Below are 16,992 nucleotides of genomic sequence, written 5' to 3' on the forward strand. Positions count from 1 at the left end.
TTAAAGAGAAAGCATTTGAGCTGAGTTCTAAAAGATGATTGGGCAAAGAGAATTAATTCGAAATTCTGCCCCTTGTTACAGCAATAAAAGTCTATGTTTTAATCGGAATAAAGATTAGAATCTTCCACCCCACCTTGTAATTACATGTATCCATGTGATTTAATTTCTAGCTAATGGGTCCTAATTGGAAGTGGCACGGAAAGTCCACTGAAGGGAAGTGGGAATGCTCTTCTCCCCATCCTCCTTCCTGCTGGAAAGTTGTAGCATTGGCAGCAGACTTGGACCATGACGTGAACTTGGGATTGGAAGTCAACAGCAGCGAAACAGACAGGAAAGGGTATGAATCCCTGGTGCTGGAGTAGCACAACAACTCTGAATTGACCTCTGATAAACTTTATTGAAGTTGTGCTTCCTCCGGAAAGGTGATTGAATTTCTTTATCCTTCTGATGATTTGATGCTGCTACTTGTGCAGTGTATATAACATGCTTCATGTAGAAACTTTCAGCCACAATAGTGATTAATAAAACATCCTCAGGAAGTCATTACCAGACCCCTTTGGTTGCCTCTGACAGGAAGTGCCTGGTTTCCCCTTCTCTCATGCATGTCTATGGAAGGCAAGTGGAAGGTGTTTGGCACACTGGAACAGTCACTCACTTGATCAGATGGCACCTGCCAAAGTGACATAGATGAAAAGCACCATAATGCAGACCTCTGAGAAACACCTCGATGACACATTAGTGATTTCACTAAAAGCTTAGATAAAGCTTTTGATGTCCCTGATCTTTGCACTTCCAAATGGTGGCTGAACAAACAAATCCTTTTTTGAAAGCCTTCAAAGCAGTGAAATTGCCTAAATCAGTTTGTTGACTATTCTCTGACTTCCAAAGGTCAAGGGAAGTTTTCTTTTGGTTCATCTTTCCATAGACACGTTCACATTCTCTTCTAGGTACCTTTGTTCTAGGAAATTTGATCCATAATTTATCTATTTGATTTCCCATAAAGACTTGGCTGCTTTTTCTAAAGAGCAAGAATGATTATTTTCAAAACAGCCGTACAAACTTTCTACTATGAATTTTCCATCATGGTGGTAGATCGTTAAGGACAGGAAGTGGTTCTCTTAGCAACATAGGTAAAGCTCATGAAGCCACATGTGTCACTCCCATCACACCAGAACATTCCGTGTAATAACACATCAGCTGAGGCAATTACCTTACCATCTGTGTGAACTGGAGCTTGGTCGGAGTGCAGAAGGAATACGATTTGTACCTGTTTCTCAACAATTTTTAACTAAATAATTGGCATTTGAGGGTGTCACTCATGGAATTCCATGGAAATTACCAAGGAAGGAAATGAGCTAAGAAGCTGAGGCTTTGGGGTCCTCTCTGGCATTATGACCCTGCTCAGCAAAACTCTCTAGGTAAGTGACATAAATATATTTACAGTAATACATTCGGCAAGAAAAGGAGATATAATGGAAAATTACCAACATATCCTGTGGACTGAAGGTCTTGGATATAGCCAGACTTCAGGAATTGAACCACAGACTGATGGTGCTCAGCCGAGCCGCCCAGACTTCTCCACCTCACCAACATTGCATAAAATGATGATATTTCTACGACCCATGGGGATAAACTAATGAGACTACTCCACACAGTAGACAGTGACTTTCTTCCTGGCATACTGATCAGCCAAGTACAAAAGCCTTTTCTTTATTCTCCCAGCTGCCAAGTTCTTAGGAAACAATCATGGCCAATATTTATCGAGCTCCTTCCTGAGTGTGGCAAGCACTGTTCTAAGTACTATATGTGTACCTCATTCACTCATCAAATCCGCACACAATTCTCTAAGTCAGGTACTATATTTCCTCTCTTTATAGATAGGAAAACTCAGTTGTTCCGGGGCTCAGCTACTTTCCCAAGGTCAAGGGTGTCATGGTGGAGGCAGCAGGTGAATTCAATTTGGCTCTAGTTTGCCCGGAAGCCCTGGTTATCATGCCCCACCTATGGCAGGCTGCAAAGCCTTCTGCAACTGGAAGTGAACTGACTGGCCAGGCTTGAGTTAGGTGCACACCCCTGGGCCAGTCAACCATGATAAGGGATAGGCTTAGCTGTAGAAAAGAACTAGATGCTCCTGCTATGCTGGTGGTACCACCACATGTAAGGATCCTTATCCGTCCCTCTGTCCTCCTCCTTTGACTTAATCATTCTCTTCAGTTCACAGCACACTGTCATCCCCATGCATCTTTTGCTTTATTTCATCTTATTTCTATTTTCCAATCCCATTGTCCTACCACTCCCAAAGGCAGCCATGTTTGATAGGAATCATTTTATTTTTATGTGTCCTCAGATAATGTAATTATTGCTTTGTGTGCATGCATTTTTCACTTACTTACGTGACGCTGGGCTACAGGTCCCACTCTGCATCTTCTTTTTGTCACTCAGGGTCATATTCATAGGATCTATCCATGCTGCTGTGTGCATATCCAGTCCACTGCTTCCAACTCCAAAATAGACCTGTAACATATTTCACATTTCCCTACTCATGCCCGGTTATAGTCTAGTATGTTTTATGGTAGAAGTAAAAGGACACCCTTTTCATGTAGATTACCCCTGTTTTCAGTATTATCTCCTAAGGTCAATTCTTTCCCACTCCCCTCTCTGCCATTTGGGAGTCCCCTTGTCTGGGAAGGTCCCTTCCTGCCTGGTGCTCTTGGCTTGGTTGAGTGGCCTGTGCTTTGCTCCCAGACTCCACTATGCTTGCCTCCCTCAGGCCACAGGCCACAGATCAGCATGGTTAAATGCAGGTACGTGGAGCTAGACTTCCTAGACTCAGAATGTGGCTTTGCCTCATACAGATGTCACAAACCTCTCAGTGTTTCCGCTTCCTTGTCTGCAAACTGTCACTCAGCACAACTACTCATGAGATTACTGAGAGGATTTGGTGGAGAAAAAAAAATCTATCAAATTGCTACCAAGATGGTATCCGGTGCCAATTAAATACTATTTATACCTACTAAAATAGCATGCATTGCATGTATTGGCATTATCTGTTTACTCATCTCTGTCTGTCACCAGACTATGAAATCCTGAGCCAAGGTCATTTTCCCATCTCTGTGTCCAGAGACCTATACATGGAAAGAGGCCAGTGCATGGCCACCGAATGGTACTTTCTCCTATTCAGCCTCTAGTTTTCCAGAGCTGTATGTGGGAGTCATCTATATTGAGGAGAGGCTCAAATAGCAACAAACTGGAGATGAAGGCTATGAGGGAGGAATTTCCTGGAGCTGTAATGCTGTGCAGTAGAAATATGTAGCATTGGCTGCCATGTACAGCTGAGGAGGTTAGCAGGTCACACAAGATTAGCCCTAGAAGGATGTCCTACACAGGCAGCTGATGGGCTTGCTACAGCCATGGTTAAGAGTCAGCTCATGGCTCCCAGCCACCTCTCTCTGTACTGTGTGTGCTCATCTCAGCATTCTCTTCTAAAAAGCTGGACTAATGGCGTCACCTCACAGGGTTGTCCTGAAGACTGTGTGAACAAACGCTTTTCAAGAGCTTTAAATAGTGTCTGGAATGTCCTCAACCAGCAGTAGATGCTGGCTCTTCTTAGTATGATCAGTTCTAAACCCACTACTATTACAAAGAGAGTTGCAGATGCCACACTCTTTCTTGTGTCAGGATCTTGGGAATTTTTGTTTGGTTATATGTGTGTTTGTCATTTTATTTATTTAGAGTTCTGATGGGAATCATTTGTTAGCAGTGGTCTGTTGGAAGGGTCTAGCCTTTTCCTCTAAGCCTCAGTAAGTGTGACACTGTACTTACAGATGGGCAATATAGTTTCTCAATTTCTGAAGTCTCCTTAAGGACTTCATGCTCAAATTCAAAATCTCTGAAATCCCTGCATCCAGCTACTCACAGTCCCAAGAATATGAGAGGACATATTCAGGGGTTAAATGTGTTAACCCCTGAACCCATTTAAATGGGATGAACTTGATTTTGGTGTTGTTAAGAAATAAAGGGGAAGAAGATGAGAAATCAAATACAGGTCCAATGGGACTGTCTTCAAAGTGACAAAGGCCTTTCCCATGAGCTTTCCTAGCAACTTTATCTGCTGCTGTGCTGCAGACAGACTTCTGAAATGCTTTGGTTTCCTACGTGGAAAGAAGTCCTCAGGGTGAATTACTGCTGCCTACATTAGAGGCCTAGCTGTAAGAACCATTAGCTATAAAAAGAGAGGTTAATTACCAAGAGAACTTCAGGGCCTAAGCAGAAGGGTTTGCAGTAGCTCACAGCCAGGGTCTAATCAGGAGGCCACATTTGGTGGCAACAGCCCTGTCCTGGGCTAAGGCAAGGCTTAATGTGAGAGTCTGATACCATTTGCAGTGTTTAAGCTTGTGTGGGGGCCAGGAACCCTGGTGTGTTTGGGATCATTAGCTTCTGGAATTATTGCCCATGGGGATTCATTAACTAGTGGCAGGGGAAGGGGCAAGGGCAAGACAAGCTGGCACAATTCAGCAAAACCTCTCATTCTATCAAATTAGGATTTGGGTAAAGCTTTGAGCAGTCTTTGCCCAAGGCTGGTTCTCTGAGCCTTCTGGATTGGTGAATAGGTGAAGACAGCATTTACAAGATCCTTCTTTCCACCATCAACCACTCCAGACAATTCTGTGACCAGCTGGGCCTTAAAACATGCTCATATAAGAAACACTTGATTTCTAAGAAACTGAAAACAAACCTTCATGTTCTGTCAAAAAAAAGTTGATTTTGAGCCAGAAACCCAAGTCACAACCCATTCCCCAACCTTCTGAGAACAAGTAGGTACACAGGATGGGCAAAATTTAGGAGCACATATTCTGCTAGAATGTATGCACACAGCATACCTCATTGTCACTAACTGAGCACCTACCATAAGCAGACACTGCGCAGAGAACTTTTTTGTGAGTTTTTGGTGGTACTAGGGTTTGAACTCAAGGCCTTACACTTGCTAATCAGGCACTCTACCATCTGAGCCACGCCTGAGCCCTCTTTGATTCAGTTATTTTTCAGATAAGATCTCGAACCTTTTTCCTGAGCTGGCCTCAGAAACTATGAACCTTCAAAAGTATGTAGTTTAAGGGGAAGAAATGTTACCCCTTAACCTAAAATCTACCCCTGAGAGTTTTGAGTGTAAAAACTCACTCAAAACACTCTGATCTCTGTCGCCCAGCCTCTCCCTGCTTCTTGTACCTTTTAAGAAAATCTTCCCTACTTTTTAGTGAGTATGCACTTATGTTGCGGGAAGAATGTCAGACCAGCGAGAACAAGACTCAAACCCAGGTGGTTGGAGGAAAGGAAGATTTATTACGCTAGCAGGCCAGCACCCTGAATCTCTCCAAAAATGGCAATGGCCCGCAGCTCAGGGCTGCGGGGTTTTTATGCCTCAGAATGTGGAAGCAAGCAAGTGGGAAGGACAAAAGCAGACGTGGCAGTTAGCTTCTTGCTAGGAGGTTACAACATATCATACTAGCACAAGCTTACAACTTTTCACACTAGCACAAGGTTACAACATACCACATTAGCACATCTGTGAAACTGGCCCAGCAGGGGGAGGGAGCTTGCCTTCAGATCTTTCCCCTGGGTTTCTTTATCATCACCTCTTCTTACTCTTCATAATCCCTTATGACCATTTTGGGGAAGTCATCTAGGGGCAGTCTTTGATATTGCCTCACAAATTGCAATCTAACAGCGTTCGTCCTATTGTGAATGAACCTGGTGAGGAGGTTTATCACACAGGCCAGACGAGTAATAGCATAAGGAGCAAATAAGTGGGCCTGCCATGGAGGCTACCCATGGGGCCCAGCTCTTCCATCCTGTATTCCAAAACATTTCTTTGTTTCTTTCCTTTGCCTTGATCCTCTCTAGTAACTGGTGTGCATTTTCTCTCACTATCCCTGACTGGTTTGCATAGAAGCAACATTCTTCCCCTAAAAACATGCAAATTCTTCCTTTTTCTGCAGTAATGAGGTCTAAGCCTCTGTGGTTCTGTAAGATTATGGCCACCAGTGAGTCCAACTTATTCTATAGGGTGGACAATGCTCTGTCGTACTAATCCTAAATCTTCACAGATTTGTTCAGACAGCTGGCTGTGCTGGACTTGTTGGAGACCAATAGCGGTAGCTCCTGTGGTCATTGCTCCTGCCAGGGTGACTCCCAGAAGTACCAAGAGGAGGATGGGGTCCCGCTGGAAACAGGTCTGGCTGTCAGCTTGTTGGTTTAGGTATCGAGCAACTTCAGTCCTGGGAAGTATGTCCAGGTCCAGGACTAAGAAAACCAGGGCACAACCACCCCCGCTCCCGCCCCGCCCCATAACAGGTGTGAATCTGCCCTGACAGGTAAAATAAGTCCCATTAGGTGCTTTGGCTCCTTTTACCAGATTGGTACAATTCTTTTTGTTACCAAAGTATTTAGTTTCTCCAATTATTTGGATAGCTGGGCCTGTGAGACAGGTATTGTCGTTTTGGGTTGAGTTGTCCAGGCCCAGCTCATGTACCTTGGATATGTCAGTCAGGCCATCCCAGCATATGACACTTGCTGGCCCTCAGGCAAATCCAACAGTCTCTGCCTAGTTCAGGGTCTGCTCGTTATACAAGCTGGTGGCTGCTGTTTGCCAAAGCTATCATTTTAATGAGAGGGGTGTTGGGTCATAATGCAGGCCAATCAGTCCAATCTGAGGAGGGAGGGAGGATTTGCCCCTGTGCCCAGGTGTCCAAGGACTTAACTTTACTAACAGGGAGAGAGACATTTGCTGCTTTAATCTCAAGCCTAAGGATCTTTAAGACTGCAGGGTGTCTCCAATGATTTTCGAGGAATCCTCCCAGCCAAAGACCCTAGCTCCCCATCATTGTGGTTCATCTGTTGTTAACTGGAAGAGGTCTCCCTTTCCCGCTCCCTGGGCCTGAGACCTCTCATTCATGTTGAAGAGATTTGAAGAGAGCCTCTGAATACTGACACCCTGGCCTTTGGTGGGGCCCCTTTTCAAGTCCCCAGAGAGACAAAATCGACACATGACCAGCGTCGTAGAAAGGACCATGAAGGCCCCCCACAGTCATCCCAGTTCCGCGGTACTCAGCCATGCACATTGGATAGGCGATCTCTGGATGGGCCAGAGCAAGTCAGGGTCGAGGGCCCCAGGTGGGCCCATCTGCTGGCCTCCAAGCCTGGGCAATACCTAAAGGAGACAAGACAAGTGCCTGACAAAGCACAGATGGTGCGGTTAATTAATACAGTTCCCTCTTGTCCTTCTGAGAGTCTGACCTCCCATATGAGTTTATGAGAGACCCCAGCTGGGTCTGGAGGGTTTGTTTGTGAATCTATTATTATTACAGCTGTTAGTAGAATCAGTAGGTCTGTCTGGGGCCTCATCGGCACTCCCTTGGGTCAAGGTCAGTTTCAATGGCTAGTCCGGGTTGGCTTGGGATTTCCACTCCTGGCCTGGCTCCTCCACTGGCTAGGTGTGCGTGTAGTGAACCCACAGTTTCACTCCTGCAACCTTAAGGGCTGAAGGAATGGTTAGAATAACTTGGTAAGGTCCCTCCCATCAGGGGTCTAGACTCCCTCTAATTAGGATTTTGACCCAAACCCAGTCCCCAGGACTCCATGGGTGCAAAGGCTTGAAGGTCACAGGGGCTGGTTCCAGGTGTCCTAGGTGTCGGGCAATCTCTCTGGAAGCATGCACCGAAACTTTTAGGAACTTGTGGTGGTCGATCTGTCCATACTCCCGAAGGTCTCCAGCCTGTCCAGTTATTAGTGGTGGCGGCTGCCCATACAGGACTTCAAAGGGAGAAAGACCACATTTTTTAAATGTACACCTAATTTTGAACAGTGCCAAGAGTAATACATCTGGCCAGGGTAGCCCTGTCTCTTGACAATGTTTTGCTAGTGCTGTCTTGATAGTCCTGTTCATCCTCTCCACTCGGCCTGACAATTGGGGGTGATACCGGGTGTGCAAATCCCAGGTCAGCCCGACTGCACGAGCTATGCCTTTGACCACCTGGCTGATGAAGGGAAGCCTGTTGTCTGACCCGATGCTGCTAGATACCCCGAACTGAGGAATAATTTCCTTGGTTAGCACTCTTGACTCTTCTGTGGCCTTTTCCATCTGGGTGGGATATGCCTCTACCCAGCCCACGAAAGTGCAGACCACCACCAGGAGGTACCAATAAGTTTTACTCAGTTGGATCTCAGTAAAGTCTGTCTCTAAGTGTTGGAATGGGTAGACCCCCTTCTTCTGAGAGAACAGTGGGGACATGGGTCCCTGTCCTGGGTTATGTTGGGCACAGCACAGTTAAGCCTTGGTGGCCGACTGAGTTAAAGTCGCCAATCGGGGAATGACCAGGTATTTGTGTAATAGTCTTTGTAGGGAGGTTTTGCCCAAATGGGTGATGTTGTGTGCCAGCCTTACCAGGCCTGGGGCTCTTTTCTGGTATTAGGGTCCTTCCCTCTGGGGTTGTGAACCAACCTTCTGAGTTCTCTCTAGCCCCTGTTTCATGGACCTGTTGTCTCTCTTGTGGGCTGTACTCTGGTCAGTCCGGGAGGACAGGGAGGGAGAAGCAAACTTCGGCTGGAGTAGTGTCTTCCTTTTGTACTTCTTTTGAGAGAGCGGCTTCTTTTGTTATCCTGTCCACCAATCCTTTTCCTTGGCTGATCTTGTCTGGTGGATGACAGCAATGGCTCGGGGCTTCCAGAATGCCTCTAACAATTGTAAGATTTGTTGACTATTTTACCTCTGGATGTCAGTAGACCTCTCTCTTTGTAAATGGCCCCATGGATATGCAAGGTTGCAAAGGTGTAACATGAGTCAGTGTAAATGTTGACTCTCTTTCCATCTGCCCTGGTGAGGGCGTATAATTCTGCCCATTGGGCTGACCAGTGGTCTGGCAGCTGTCCATGTTCTACTACTTGGTCAGGGCCCCAGTGTAATGGTCGTCTGGGGTTCCCCTTTAGTGCTGCATACCCAGTCCAGTATCCTCCCTCTTGTAGGCTCCAGCTTTCATCAGTGAAGAGCTCCAGGTTGGGGTTGGGAATGGTGGTGTTTGTGAGGTCGGGCCGGGAAGAAAAGACTTTGTCTAGAATCTTCTCGCAGGAGTGGAGAGGTTCTCCCTCTTCTTCTGGCAAATATGTGGCAGGATTGAGAGTCCTCACTGCTTCGACTCACACCCAGGGGTTCTCGCCCAATGAAGCCTGATATCTGGCCACTCGTTGCCAGTTGTCCATTGACTGGCAGTGCTGTGGAGCAGAGAAGTTACTTGGTGGGGGAACTGGAGCAAGATGCGTTGTTCCAGAGACAGTTTATCTGCTTCTTGTATTAAGAGGACCACCGCAGCTGTCAATGCCCAGAGGCATGGGGGCCAACCTGAGGCCAAGGGGTCTAATTTCTTGGACTGGTAGACCCAGTGGCTGGGTCGGGAACCTAATCCTATGCTTCCCTTCTCATGGATGTAGAGATGGAAAAGGCAAGTGACGTCCAGGAGAGCCAGGGCCAGTGCCTCACCCAGGTGTCATTTAAGTTTTTGGAATGTGTCCTTTTGGTCAGGGCCCCAGTGTAATGGTCCTCTGGGGTTCCCCTTTTAGTGCTGCATAGAGTGGCCCAGCAGTGACCAAGAATCCAGGGATCCATAGGCAGCAGAAGCAAGTGGCACCCAGAAACTTCTGGATCTGTCTCCAGGACTCTGGGCACGGGTACCAGAGAATCACTTTCCCCCCAGTTCCCAGCCTTCTTTTCCCTTGGCTCAGGTGATATCCCAAGCACTGACCTCCTCTAGACAGATTTGTGCTTTCTTTTGTGAGACTTTGGAGTAGTTCTTCTGTTCCGTGTTTGCAGGCCTCCAGGGTGGGGGCAGCTAAGAGTATGTCATCTGCACACTGGAGAATAGTGCAGTCTTTCAGTCAGCAGTTCTCAAAGTCTCTGGCTAAGGCCTCCCCAAAGATAGTGGGGGAATTTTTGAAGCCCTGTGGAAGCCTACTCCAGGTTAATTGTCCTTTTGCTCCAGTGTCAGGGTCCTCCCATTTGAATGCGAACAGGGGCTGGCTAGCTTCTGCCAGTCACAGGCAGAAGCGGCATCTTAAGGTCCAGACATGTGAATGCCCTAGCGGTGGGAGGGATCAAACTCAGCAGAGTGTATGGGCTGGGGACGACAGGATGAATAGTCTCTGTTGCCTCGTTTACCTGGCTCAGGTCTTGAACTGGTCGATAACCATTAGACCCTGGATTTTTGACAGGGAGTAAAGGGTGCTCCAGGCTGATTGTACTTCCCTCAGGATTACCTGGTCCTGTAGGTATTGAATGTGTGCCACGGTTCCCTTCTGGGCCTCACAGGCATTGGATATTGTCTTTAACACACCAGGTTAGCTCCTGGTTTGATGGTGACCAATATTGGGGGATGTATGGTTGCCAGTCTGATTCACCTGTGCTGGTCCCAAACTCCTGAGAACTGCTTTGTGAGGTGATCTAGGAATGATTGAGGACCAACAGGTTTATTGTCCCTGGGGGTATGTATGCGCCACTCTTCTTCAAGACTCACCTCCAAGGTTAGCACCAGCAAGGCACTCACGTCAGGCAGTCCCAGATCCACAGATACTGTGGTGCCTAATTTAGAAAGTAAGTCTCTTCCCATAAGAGGGCCTGGAGCTTCTGGCACATACAGAAATTGGTGCCTGACCCGGTGTCTGCCGACCATGCATTCTCAGGGTTCACAGAGCTGGTACTTCTTGGTGTTTCGGGGTTCACAGAGCTGGTACTTCTTGGTGTTTCGGGTGGCCCCTATAATGGTGATTGAGTCCTTGGTGAGCCAACCGGTTGGTGTGGTCACAGTAGAAATGGCTCCCACAGTGTCCAGAATGAAGTCTATTTGGTGGCCCTCAATGTCAGTCTTGACCATGGGCTTCTGACTGCTGATGAAAAGGGAGCCCAGTCGCCCTCAGTCAGACTCATCTCCCCAGGCTGTATTTGTCTCTAGGTTGTAGGCTTCCTTGGATTTGGTGGCAGCCACGTCACTCTTTCTTTTTCCTTTTTTTTTTTTCTTGTTAAGTGCACTCATTTTTCCAATGTCCTTCCTCCTTACAGTAGACGCACTGGTTTTTTCCCAGAGGGTTTCTCCATTCTCTCCTGTTGGGGCCTCCCTTCCAGCCTCCTGTTTTCTTGTCTTCCTTCTTGAGGGCCATAGCCAGGATCTTTGCCTTCTTTTCCAGATATTTTTCCTTCTCTCTTTTGGCCATCTCCTTTTGGTTTGCTACTGCCTTGGCCACTATACTAATGAGTTGGTCAATATTGGCACCTGCGAAGCTCTCCATCTTTTGTAGCCTTTGACAAACATCAGAGGCAGCCTGTTAGATGAAGGCAGTGTTGACCATAGACTGGTTCTTGGGGGTTTCAAGGTCAAATGCAGTATACTGCTGATAGGCACTGCATAACCAGTCATAGAACTGGCTAGGCAGCTCATCAGGCTTCTGTGTGACTTCACTGACCCTGGTGAGGTTGGTTGCTCCTTGTGCCCCCTGGCGGGCTCCCTCCAAGATGGCTTGTCTCATACACTGGATGGATTGGAGCCCGGTGGGAATGTTTGGATCCCAGTCCTGTTTGGTGTCCAGATTTGCAGTCTGCAGTGGAGTTTGAGTAACTAGCCATGCTCTGGCTGCTTGGTATATTCACCAGCGCTCATCAGAAGTGAAAAGAGTAGACATGAGCTGATGGCAGTCATCCCAGTTGGGTTGGTGGCTGTGCGTGATGTTGGTCAAGTGCTCTATTACAGCCTGTGGTTCCTCTGAGTATGCTGGGGTGTGCTGCTGCCAGTTGAGCAGGTCAGTGGTAGTGAAGGACTAGTACACGTATTGCATGGGTCCAACTGCATATGACCCATCTGCCTGGGGTAATGGTGTCACCAGAGCCTGGCACAGGGGGCATAGCACTGCAGCTGGGGTTCCTACCTCCTTGTTTGTTAGCCTCCCAGAGTTTGGTGACTTTCCCCAATGGCTCGTATCTTTCTCCAGGGCCATCGAAGGCAAAGGGGAGTATAACGAGGGAGCCATTGGATGACATGGGCGGGGGCTTGGCTCTGATGCCTCCTCCTTTCTGTTGGGGTCCTCTGAGTTGGACTCAGAGAGTCCTCAGGGAGGCTGCGGTGGCGAGGTGCACTGGAGGAACATATGGTGGCAGGTCTGGTGGCTCAGGTTCCAAGGTATGGCGGACCTCAATTTTCTTTTCTTTTACTTTTCCATTAACCAGAATGGCTGTGTGTCTCTGGGGTGCATGAAAACATAGCCAGTCAGATGGGTGGGCAGCCGGCCAGGATGTACCAGGAGTCAATGTAAGAAGACTGGTCTGGATGACCTGGATCCCCAATGGCTATGTCTCTCACATGGGTAATAGTGGATAGGTCCAGTGTGCCCTCTGTGGGCCATCCTATGTTGAAAGTGGGCCGTTCTACCTCACGAAAGTTTCAAAGCTTTGCCAGCTTTTCATATGGACTCCATAGTCACCCGAGAAGCTGTCCCTAAAGTTAGCAAGCATGGTCTAGAGCACTGTCAGACACTTTGACCCAGAAGAACCCATCTTATATGTGCCTAGTGATTATCAGTGTCGCAAGACAGACAAAGGGAAGGGGTTGCCTCTCAGTGAGCCTGGCCGCAACCCCAGGCGATGGGGTTTGGTGTGGCTTGGCCATAGTGGGTTCAGCCCGACAGGGTGACTTACAATTGGACACTAGTCTGATTCTACCATAGACCATATGCCAATCACTGTGAAGTTGCAGATCGATCCCACTAGGACTCCATAGCCTTCAGGGGACCTTAGAGGTGCCCAGCTGTGGAGCCACGAATTCGAGCTTGAAATGCAAGCAAGTCAAGCCACTCACACACACCGTTCACTCAGAATTTAAAACAATCTGTTTCTATTTATTTTCCCCTAAAATCCTAGCCTGCTCTGGTCCCAGTTGACCAGAATCACATCGGTCACAGAGAAAGAGGATGCGTTACCCTGGATACTCTTCAGGGTTCGGCCGGTCCCCTGTGGAGGATCATTCAGTGCCGGCTCCTTGCACTGACTACCCCAGGGCTTCCCACCTGGTCTGGACATCTGGCACAGATCTCCATTTCACTCCACCAGTCTGAGGGCCTGGTCCGAGGCTCTGCAGCCTCCTTCAGTCATCTGGAAGAAGACCCCAGAATCACATCGGGAGTGCACACTTCCAGGTTCCAGGGACCCCCGCAGGCTGCAGAGCCAGGGAGTGGGGATCCATTACCCAATGGGGCTCAGCAGTCTGATCTCGCTGGAGCCTTCAAAATGTTGCAGGAAGAATGTTGGTCCAGCAAGAACAAGACTCAAACCCAGGTGGTTGGAGGAAAGAAAAATTTATTATGCTAGTGGGCCAGCACCAGGAATCTCCAAAGTGGCACCAGCTGAGGGATTTTTATTCCTCAGAATGTGGAAGCAAGCAATTGGAAAGGACAAAAGCAGATATGGCAGTTAGCCTCTCACTAGGAGGTTACAACATATCATACTAGCACAAGGTTACAGCTTATCACACTAACACCCTATTAGCACCTGTGAAACTGGGGCCCAGCCAGGGGAGGGAGCTTGCCTTCAGATCTTTCCCCTGAGTTTCTTTATCAGTCACAAATATAAGATAAATCTGAAATGGTTGAGTGTGTTGATACTCCATTTTATCATGTTTTCAAAATCTATAAGTAACTTTTTTCTCTCAACATTTTCAAAATGAATCATTTTTAAGAATATCTACTTCACTGTATTAGCATTGGATGAAACACTGTCATTTTGAACTTCTGCTTATCATGCCCCTCTGCCCTTTGAAGTAATTATGTGACATGCTACTGAATGATGGTCTGGTCACAGGTTAATAAAAACTTATGCATTCCCACCTTCACTCTTTAGTTTCTGATTCAGCCTAAGCATTTTTAGCTTCCAAATATTTTACATTTAGTAATGTTTCTAAGGCATTTCCACCTGAGTTCAGCTAAGGTAGTGTGCAAATCCAGGGCTCACTGTTTTGGAAGTCTGCAGAATATGGCAGATAAGAGAATGGTTTCTGGACCCAGTGTTCCTGAGTTAGGTCTCTGGAATACCATCACTTATGCTGTTGATCTTGGGGAAGTCACTCACCAATCTGCACCTTATGTTCTCCTCTGCAAAAATTAGATTAAGAATGTCCCTACCTCAGAGGATTCCTAGGAAGCACTGATTCATGTAGTGCCTGGAGCATACTAGCTCTGTATAAGAACTTGCTGTAATTCAGCAAGGATAATGACATGAACTGAAATTCTAGGGAGGTAGCCATCATGATATCAGGAAGCATGATTTGTATGTATTGGCCTCGTTGCCATGACTTTCCAGTGTCAAAGTACACAAAGTACTAGAGCATTCAGTGGTTGTTTAGTCAGTTTGTGCTGCTGTAACAAACTACCACAGACTGAGTAATTTATAAAGAACATAGATTGCTTTTCTTACTGTTTTGGAGGCTGGAGATTCTAAGATCAAGTTCCTTGGCATTGGTGTGTAGCGATGACAGCTCTCATCTTCCAGGATGGTGCTTTGTTGCTGCCTCACCTGGCAAAGGCAAAAGGGCAAAAAGGCTGATTGCTGTGTGAAGTGCCTTTTATAAAGACCTCAATCTCATTCCCTAGGGCTCCACCCTCATGACCTAATCACCTCCCAAATGTCCCACATTGGTGACTGACTTTCAACACATGAATTTTGAAGGGGCATAAACATTCAAAGCACAGCAGTGACATATAGTAGATCCCCAGTGTCTGTTAGGGTGTGGTTCCAAGGGGACCACCATTCAGGAAAAGCTGAGTGCTCAGGTTGTGTAGAGTTCAGTACGTACTGTGGATGCCTGACTCATTTTTCCCACAATGCTTCCTAACTTCTGAATGTCTCTAGACGTGCTGTCTTTCAACAAGTGTGTTCACCTAATAGCCCTGCTTTCCTGACGTGGCTGCCTATTAGCTATAGCCTTCTAGTCTCACATGTCCTCTGCCCAGGAACTACAAATCAAGCTCATAGCTACTCATTCACAATGAGCAAACTACAGCTGTGGGCAGCCATACTTGTCCCTCTATCTCTTAGGTAGTTCAAGTATGAGACATTGCCCTAAGGCCATCCATCTGTGGTCCTGTGTCAGATATCATCAAGACCATCCTCACATTCAATGATTTGCTAGAAAGGCCCACTTGAAATAAGTAAAGCTGTTATATACATGCTTACAGTTTATTAAAGTAAAAAGATGCAGACTAAACTCAGCAAAGAAAATAGTTGCATAGATGGAGACCAAGAAAGACTGGGTATAGTCTTCTAGTTGACCCCTCCCAGTGAAGTTGTATAAACAACACTTAATTCTCACAGCAGTGATGTGCGATACCACATACAAAGCATTACCACACTGATACAAAAACTATCTGGCATCGCCTAAGACCCCAAGGGAACAAGGACACTCTTATCAAGCAGAACATTCCAAGGTCTCCATGGCTATCTCCCAGAAGCTGGTACAAAGACCAGTGCTTTCTTTGTAATGTACAGGGTTTGAACACCACAAGCCCTCTATGTTAAACCTCTATGCAGTGGGGTCCTTCCACCCCACTTGCACCCAGTCCTAAAGTGCATTTATTTACACTACCTATCTCCTCTTGCTTCCTGCTGTGCATTTTAAATTGATTTAATAAACCTTATGATTTGAGTATTTTAGTTTGCTTGATAAGCCATTCTGGAATAACTTGTCTGATAGTGTTTCCAGAGGCTAAAATTCCATGCGCTTGGACTAATTTCTCACATGACATGTCAGTTCCATATGTCAGCGGAGGAGCTGGCTTATTGGTCAGCTTTTGCTGAGATATGCTACAGGAGTCAACACCGCCAATATTTGCACCAACCATGATTTCTTCTCTGTTGACCTCACTCTTCACTGAAGGTTATTGGCAACTCCAAGCTAACCTACATATAGCCTGGCAATCCTAGCTACATGGAAGGTTCTCTTTCTCAAGAGTTCAAACCACAGACCAAGGAGCTAGACTCTTCCTGATTTGTGTAATGAATCTAGTCACAGAGGTGGGACAATACCCAGGTTTGGCAATGTGCCCACTCTTGATGCTAGGTACTGTGATTAGTGCCTCTTAAGCCACATGGATTGAAGAAGAAAGAGAGAATTTCCCCAGGGCAAAACAGGGTTGTTGCCAAAAGAAGAGGAAACAGTTCTGGGCAGGCAAAACAACAGATGTTTTCATAGGGCTCAGAAAATACATGAATATTGAATAGATGGATGGATGGATGATAAATAACTGTAAAAAATTGAAATACCCAAGGTGAGGGTCTCTGGGATGAGAAATTCACAAGAAAATTACTCCTTATGCATCCAAATAATAAGAGAAATCAAGGTTAGCATAGGTTAGTCAAGGTTAGAGAAACTTTACTTCTCTTCCACAAAAAGAGACACCAGGCAATTTAGGAGAGATGTTAGAGGAAGACTATTGAAAAATAGGTACATGAAACAAAGAATGAGAATGCAGGAAGGAACTTCTCTAATGGAGACAATTACAGTTTTAATAGGACATCTGCTTCGAGCAGTGTGGATTTCAGAACGCTGTTGTTGCTATATCTTTTTCTTGGTGTAGTAAGTAGACTGCAGTTGTCACAGGCAATTACAGTCCAGTACACAAAGTCACAAGTCCCATCTGGAAAGACCGGTCACCTCAACTGGCACGAACCAGCAGGATCCTTGGGAAATATGAACTTGCTCCACAGGGCTTCTCAGATGCTCTTTAACTTCCTAACTCAAGTAATTCCTTTAGGTTGCCGCTTAGTTTGCAGCCTTGTTTGTCTCCTCTTGAAGCTGCCATTTGAAAACCTGATTTTCAGAATGGGATTTGGCAGGGCAAATAGAGCCCCAGTTGGGAGGTACATCTACCCTGCAGAGAAGGTTATGAAAAAGAACAGGACGGTAGATCCCA

The 16,992-nt window shown here is 46.5% G+C and overlaps 1 long non-coding RNA gene across 1 annotated transcript; it reads right to left on the bottom strand.

Moving 5' to 3' along the window:
• LOC141421355 (uncharacterized) lies at window positions 1–14,598 on the bottom strand. The gene is made up of 3 exons (XR_012445947.1): window positions 14,498–14,598; window positions 2,390–2,514; window positions 1–670 (listed from the first exon to the last, which is right to left on the bottom strand). It is a non-coding gene; the product is annotated as an uncharacterized lncRNA (long non-coding RNA).
• Between the last annotated feature and the right edge of the window lie 2,394 nt (window positions 14,599–16,992).

Source organism: Castor canadensis, chromosome 3, assembly GCF_047511655.1.
Source record: "Castor canadensis chromosome 3, mCasCan1.hap1v2, whole genome shotgun sequence".
Taxonomy (NCBI): Eukaryota; Metazoa; Chordata; class Mammalia; order Rodentia; family Castoridae; genus Castor; species Castor canadensis.